Below are 7,648 nucleotides of genomic sequence, written 5' to 3'. Positions count from 1 at the left end.
CGATGTATAACTAATCGGTAACACTTTACAATAAGGTTCCATTTATTACATAAATTACATAAAAAGTACAGTTTTTTGCCGAAAAAGCATATGAATACTTTTTCCACACAGTGCTATCAGGAATCGATAAGAGAATTGTAAAAAAAATGTAAACAATGGAGCGCATGGACATCTTCGTAGCTGGTTTGTGGTCGTAGCACTCTCTATCTAACCACTCGTTCAGGTGCTTTCTCGAGTGTTTGCAACCAACTACCGCACACGTCGTTCCCGAACCACTTTTCTTCATGTTGTAATTGTTATATCCTTTTTGTCACTGCGATATCAGTGCTTTGTCGGCACAACGGAGCTAGCTAGCAAAACAAACCAAGCCCGCCAGAACGGAAGTGGATTGCATCGATGGGAGGAGTTTAGGATGTAGAGCGGAAACGGCTCAAAAACCTGTGTAGGACACAATAATATGGTTCTCAGTGGTGCCCCAACACTGTTGGTTGCAAATATTCTTTAAAAAAAAACAGTACGGTCTGTCAGTAGTCATTTTAAATAAAATGTTAACAGAAGTTGTCTGGAGCTTTCAAAACTGAACTGAACTGTATGTCAAAAATAAGTGATAACTATCAGATTTGTCCCAGTATCTTACATTTTTTCTTTTTATTATTATTTTTATTAAAGGGTGCCATGCAGATCCCCAAAAATTTAAGGATGTCATCTTGGAGGCTTATCCAAAACTCAGACAAGGTGGTGGGTTTGAGTTATTAAAAATATCTGGGAACACAAGGAGCCGTTATCTCAGCCTGATACCCTGTCCAAATGAGGGATACAATGTTAAATATTTGAAAGATCCTCAAAACCAAATTGGTCATGCAACCATTTTCATTCGTCCACTTCAACGTAACATTGAAGTTGAACCAGTAAGTTACATACTTTCAAACAGGGAATGTTTTAACATTTACATTAAACATGAGTGACATGTTATTTTGTTGTGATGTTTTCTTGCAGGCGAGTCTTCCTAGCAGAGATGAGTTGATTGGACCACCTCAGAAATGTGTTGTGTGTGGAGACGAATTTTCCTTTGCAGCTAGTGAGGAGTGAGGAGTGCGGGAGGTATTTGAGGTTTTATTTTTTAAATGGAGTCTCTTATGGAAATGTTTATATCATTGTTTTGGGTTTACAGGACAGAACTATTATATATTGAATTACAGTAGACTTTGTCAGTTTGAACCAGTCAATGTATACACTCACCTAAAGGATTATTAGGAACACCATACTAATACTGTGTTTGACCCCCTTTCGCCTTCAGAACTGCCTTAATTCTACGTGGCATTGATTCAACAAGGTGCTGAAAGCATTCTTTAGAAATGTTGGCCCATATTGATAGGATAGCGTCTTGCAGTTGATGGAGATTTGTGGGATGCACATCCAGGGCACGAAGCTCCTGTTCCACCACATCCCAAAGATGCTCTATTTGGTTGAGATCTGGTGACTGTGGGGGCCATTTTAGTACAGTGAACTCATTGTCATGTTCAAGAAACCAATTTGAAATGATTCGAGCTTTGTGACATGGTGCATTATCCTGCTGGAAGTAGCCATCAGAGGATGGGTACATGGTGGTCATAAAGGGATGGACATGGTCAGAAACAATGCTCTGGGAGGCCGTGGCATTTAAACAATGCCCAATTGGCACTAAGGGGCCTAAAGTGTGCCAAGAAAACATCCCCCACACCATTACACCACCACCACCAGCCTGCACAGTGGTAACAAGGCATGATGGATCCATGTTTTCATTCTGTTTACGCCAAATTCTGACTCTACCATCTGAATGTCCCAACAGAAATCGAGACTCATCAGACCAGGCAACATTTTTCCAGTCTTCAACTGTCCAATTTTGGTGAGCTCGTGCAAATTGTAGCCTCTTTTTCCTATTTGTAGTGGAGATGAGTGGTACCCGGTGGGGTCTTCTGCTGTTGTAGCCCATCCGCCTCAAGGTTGTGCGTGTTGTGGCTTCACAAATGCTTTGCTCCATACCTCGGTTGTAACGAGTGGTTATTTCAGTCAAAGTTGCTCTTCTATCAGCTTGAATCAGTCTGCCCATTCTCCTCTGACCTCTAGCATCAACAAGGCATTTTCGCCCACAGGACTGCCGCATACTGGATGTTTTTCCCTTTTCACACCATTCTTTGTAAACCCTAGAAATGGTTGTGCGTGAAAATCCCAGTAACTGAGCAGATTGTGAAATACTCACAGGACCAGGACCACACCCCTAAATCCATTGAAGCAACTGCCATGTGATTGGTTGATTAGATAATTGCATTAATGAGAAATTGAACAGGTGTTCCTAATAATCCTTTAGGTGAGTGTATATAAACCCTCCTAGTTACTAAAATGTCATTATTATTATTATTATTATTATTGTTGTTGTTGTTTTTAAACCATTTAAAGGCTAAATTCACCCAAAAATGAAAATTGTATTAATTACTTGTCCTCATGTCTTACCAGACCCATAAGTTTTTCATTCATCTTCACAACACAAATGGAGATAAATCTGACTGTCCCTCCATTAGACAGACTAGTGTCCATTGAGAACTCATATTTCATTAAAAAGATCTTCATTTGTGTTCTGGAACAACATGAGAGGGATGAATTGATGACAGAGTTTCCATTTTTGCATGAACTATCCCTTTAAACAGTCTGTGTTTACCCCTTTTCTGAAGGTCAGTGGAGGTCAGTGTTGAGGTAGTGAGTGAGAGAGCTACAGAAAGGGCCACTTCAAGCAGCACTGAAAGTACAGTTGTGAGGCAGGAAAGAAATGATGTAAATCCCAGCACCAGTTACTGCACAATGCAAGATCAGGAAAGCATGACAGTTTCACAGCTCATCACAATAGATGAAGAGAGCACTGAACTTGATGGTTTGTATAGTTGACTTGCACAATATATCTTTGAATTATGCATTAATTTATTTTTAGATTTATTTATTTCCACAATCAATAAATTAAGCAGAGAAATACAGGTATAGAACAGGTATGAATAGTCTTCAAAGATTACGGGTCATGTTTTTTTCTTTTTTTTTTTCTTTACCCGATCATATGCCTTTTAATGTTTGTTTCTGTGGATAATGTCTCTGGTTTTAGATTGGAAATTTGAGCCAGATGCAACAGAGGCCTCAAAGAAGTACAGAGAAAACCTTTTGAAGACACATGAAAGGGGAAAGGAGCTCAGTTTCCAGATGGACATGAGAGACAGTCCTGAAGACAGGGAGAGAGCAATCTTGACTTTCTACAAGATGGCAAAAGTAGAATGGGCTTGTCCTTTAAAATGTACACTACATGGTAGGTAAAGTAAATCCTATAATACAGGGGTGTCCAGCCCTGCTCCTGAAGGGCCACTGTCCTGCAGAGTTAAAGCAGGGCTCAGTAGTTCCGGGATTTCTTCGCTGTATTCTCGCTTTTTGCTCACAGGTTTCTCTCTATAGCTCCCCCCACAGCTTCAGAATAGATATTTGACAACACTGTTGTAAAAACTCGTTGCCAATTCTCAGACACCAGCGGAGCAACGATATTTAAGCAGATGGGACATTCTTTAAAACGTCTTCTTCATTCGGGTTCGAACAGTGTGAGGGAGCGCAATAATGACAGCATTTTAGCAGATTTCTTTTGGCCGTAAAGCAATTGTTTACATCGCGAGACCTGATATCACGCGATGCTTCCTGACGCGGCGGCCGGCGGCCCGCCGGCTCAAAGTTGCAAGTGCGGATTTTCGCTCACGGGCACCAGGGGGGTGCGAAACGACCACCATTCAACCCGAAATAAGTAATATAACCATTCCAATGACTCCGAAGCTGTTCAGTTAAGGTAAAAAAGTTAATTAGTTCACCTTTAAGCCATGTTTACACGAAGGGAAGACGCACAAGAAATCTCTCATTTACAAGAAAACCCTGTTTTTATCACAGAAAACGATTATTTCTAAAAACTCCGGCCAAAGTGGAGAAGTGGAGCAATGTGTTGCCGTGTCAACTGGGAGAAATGGGTTCTCAAACGTCACATTATGCACCAGAAAATGCCTAACGTCATGTTTAACGTCATTTGAGTGCCCTATGACATAGTTATGATGGCGCTCGACGGCTTATTTATGCAACTTTATTAAAATTACAACTTTTTTGAAAACAAGGTTGTGTGCACAATGTTATTATTGAAAACGTAGGGGGGGAAATATTCGTTTCTCTAAGGCCACATTTACACATAGCCGGGTATTTAGAGAAACGAATATTTCTTCCCCCTCCGTTTTCAAAAATAACATCGTGCACACAACATCGTTTTCAAAAAAGTTGTCGTTACATCAACCCGCATAAATACGCCGTCGAGCAACATCATAATTATGCCAAACCTATGGGCGGCAGTGTAGGGAGAAGGATAAAGCCATGCAAGCCAATCAGAATCCTCAAAATCGACAACAACGAATAGCACGAGCGACTTCCAGTTCCTTTCAAAACAACAGACATGGCGCGAGATTCGTTTGTGTGGACCATAGACTGTGGTGTGGACAGACAGCGAAGCAAATGCAAACAGGCCAAAAACGTTTGCACAAAAGTAAAAATGAGTACCAGCATCCATGATCAAATAGTAGCCAAACAAACTCTAAACATAGGGCGCTCCGCTCACATGACGTAAGCATTTTCTGGCGCATAATGTGACGTTTGAGAACCTAAAACCCCGTTTCTCGCAGTTGACACGGCAACACATAACCGGCGTTTTCAGAAATCTCCACTTTGGCCGGAGTTTTCAGAAATAATCGTTTTCTTGGATAAAAACGGCGTTTTCGTGTAAATGACAGGCCAAAACGCAGGGAAATATCTGCGTTTTCCCATCGTGTAAACGGGGCCTTAATACCACGCGTAAATGTGGCCTTAACCTCCAACTAGCTCCAACAGACTTGCCTTGAAGTTTTTAGTGAGTCTAATGGTCTTAATTAGTTGGATCAGGTGTGGTTAATCAGGGTCGGAGCTAAACTCTGCAAGACAGTGGTCCTCCACAAGCAGGATTGGACACCCCTGCTATAATGTGATACAGTTCTGAATCTGATTTTTGTTTGCGTTAATGTCCTGTTATACCTTTGCCTTTAAGGGGATCCTGCAATTGGAGACGGTGTGACTCGTCATGTTTTCGCAACCATCATGTCAAAACTCCAGAATGGTTTTGAACTACAACTTGGTTAGTGACCTATACAATACATGTTCTGTCTTTTTCTGTTTTCTTAGGATAACTTTGAAAGAAGTTTGCAGCAATTTGTTGGCATCAACAGTTAATTACTTGCCATTGGCTTTAGGGTTGATGCATTAAGGTTTCTGCATTTTGTATTATTGTAATGCATGCCGGATTGTAACATGGTGCTTGGCTTTATTTCTTTAAGTGCCCGGAGGAACACTTCTTTTTGAGGGTGAAAAGGATCACTTGATTCCCTCAACATCACAGAGTCTTCTGGATAGTGACTTCTTTGTGGTGGCAGGCCGTATAATCAGACACTCATTCCTGCATGGTGGTCCATGCTTAACTGGTTTAACCCCAGCAATAATCCACGTGCTTTTTGGTGGACCCCCTGAAACTGCCACAATAGATATACTGGACTGTGTGGACACTGATGTCCGTCAAGTAATAGAGATGGTTAGTCAATCTTTACTCTTATTAATTTTCATTAAATATATTAGCTGGGAATAAAAAAATTACTTACACAAAAACAAATACACTATGCAGCCAAAAAAAAGTTGTTGTTTAGATTGTATTAGGCAAATACTTCAGAGACTATGATTGGATCATTATTGCAGTGATTATTATGTTTCTAGCATGTTATATGTTTGGCAACAGTTCTTCTAACCCTAATTGATGGAGTGTGCAGCTTTTCATTTCTTAAACACCCATGTAGGAAGAAACATCATGGCCATATTCTAGGATGACAAAGTCCAGATTCAACAGGCTCAAATTGTGAAAGAATGGACTATTAGGAGGAATAATTTTCACACGTGAATTGGCACCTCTGAGTCCTGACATTAACCTCAGTGAAAGTCTTTTGGATGTGCTGGAGACTTTACAGAGTGCTCACCTCTTGTGTTGTCAATACAAGATTGACTCTTTAAGTATTTGCCTATTAAAATCCAAACTTTGACACTTTTTTTTTGGCCAGGCAATGTATATAATTATTATTTTATGACCAGTTGGAAGGCACAGGTGAATTATCAGAGGAGGAAAAGAGGGCTATTACAGACCTTGCAGTGTCCTGGGATTTGCCTGGTGTGACATCAGAGAACAGAAGATGGCTGCTTGACAAACTTCTCATTCATGCAGTGAGTATGCACTATTGGTTGGAATACTCTTAAAATTTAGAAATGTAATGTATGTTTCCAATCCAAATTAAATTATGTGAAGGTCCTTGAAAGAACTTCCAACCAAGTAAAGCAGCTTCGGCGGGGTTTGAAGGAAACATTGATCTGGCCTTTGCTAACTGAGAGGAAAGACACTATTCCTCTTCTCTTTCCTAGGACTTGTGATACAGTGTACACCCCACTGGTAAGATATGGACCATTTATGTAATTTTGTTGAGCTCTACAATTCTTAAGTAATGATAATTTTGTCAATGTGTCAGATGGTTTTAGAGAGGATATTTTGGCCAACACATGATGAAGACAGCGAGGCTTCTCTTGAAGACACATGTAGGCTCACTGGATTCCTTCGCACCTTCATTGGAAATGGTAATTATAAGAGAAATCAACTGATTTTTTTTGCTTTAGATGCTGGATTTTTTTAAGTATTTTGTTTTTTGAGTTGCACTCAAGCGGCAACATTCTAATCTGAAAAATGAAGCCTACCCGGAAGTGCGAAAAACTGCAATACATCGAAAATCCGCTAGAGGGAGGTCCCAAAAGGGAGCAAATGTCTATAGACCACCATGTTAAAATGTCCGTTTTCACAGCATAAATTCATGTTTTTACAGGTTGGTCCCATGGACTTTTATTGTATTTTTCGATAGGTTCCGAGTGCCTGACAACTGTGAGGGGGGTGAATTTTTTTCTAACTCGTTAGTTTAGATCGTATTTAGATATAAAATGTATGACAAATAAGGGCGTGGTTAACTTTGATTGACAGCTTGACTGACAGCTGATAACGAGCATAGGCTGCGCCAAAGAGAATGACAACATAAGAAGCGCCATTTTTTAACACAGTTGAAATATAATACTACTGTTTCTGTATCATGAAATGTAGTTTTAAGAGTTTTTCAGGCGAGAATGTAGTTGTTTAAAGCTCAAATCTGTGGTTTATTTATAAAGATTTATGAAAATGTTATCCAATTGTGAGATCCAGACGATCACCGGGCGCTCGGCGTTCATGTACCCCGCCTGGTACAGCCTTTCCTCGGCTAGTCATTCTGACGTTTGCCGCTGACTCTGATGTCTCTGTAGTGGTTAAACATGAGATATAATTCGTCTTGTCTATATCTAACGGGCGATTTTTGGTCTCGTGAATCTATAATTTGTTCCCTGGCCAATCGTTTTGGCTGAGGGGAAGTTTCATAACTTTATAAGCTATTTAACTTTACCGTTGTATGGTTAGACTAGAGCGCTGACTTTGTATGTTTGACTGGTTGAGTTTTGTCATTTTAAATTT

The 7,648-nt window shown here is 40.2% G+C and overlaps 1 long non-coding RNA gene across 1 annotated transcript; it reads left to right on the top strand.

The window, feature by feature from the left end:
- Positions 1 to 6,201: 6,201 nt before the first annotated feature.
- On the top strand, positions 6,202 to 6,685 carry LOC309483304. The gene is made up of 3 exons (XR_014200537.1): positions 6,202 to 6,330; positions 6,413 to 6,553; positions 6,630 to 6,685. It is a non-coding gene; the product is annotated as an uncharacterized lncRNA (long non-coding RNA).
- The last annotated feature ends 963 nt before the right edge of the window (positions 6,686 to 7,648 follow it).

This window comes from Leuciscus leuciscus (genome assembly GCF_965113295.1).
Source record: "Leuciscus leuciscus genome assembly, chromosome: 2".
Classification (NCBI taxonomy): domain Eukaryota; kingdom Metazoa; phylum Chordata; class Actinopteri; order Cypriniformes; family Leuciscidae; genus Leuciscus; species Leuciscus leuciscus.
Note: the sequence above shows the minus strand (reverse complement) of the source record. Positions and strands in the feature narration are given on the sequence as shown.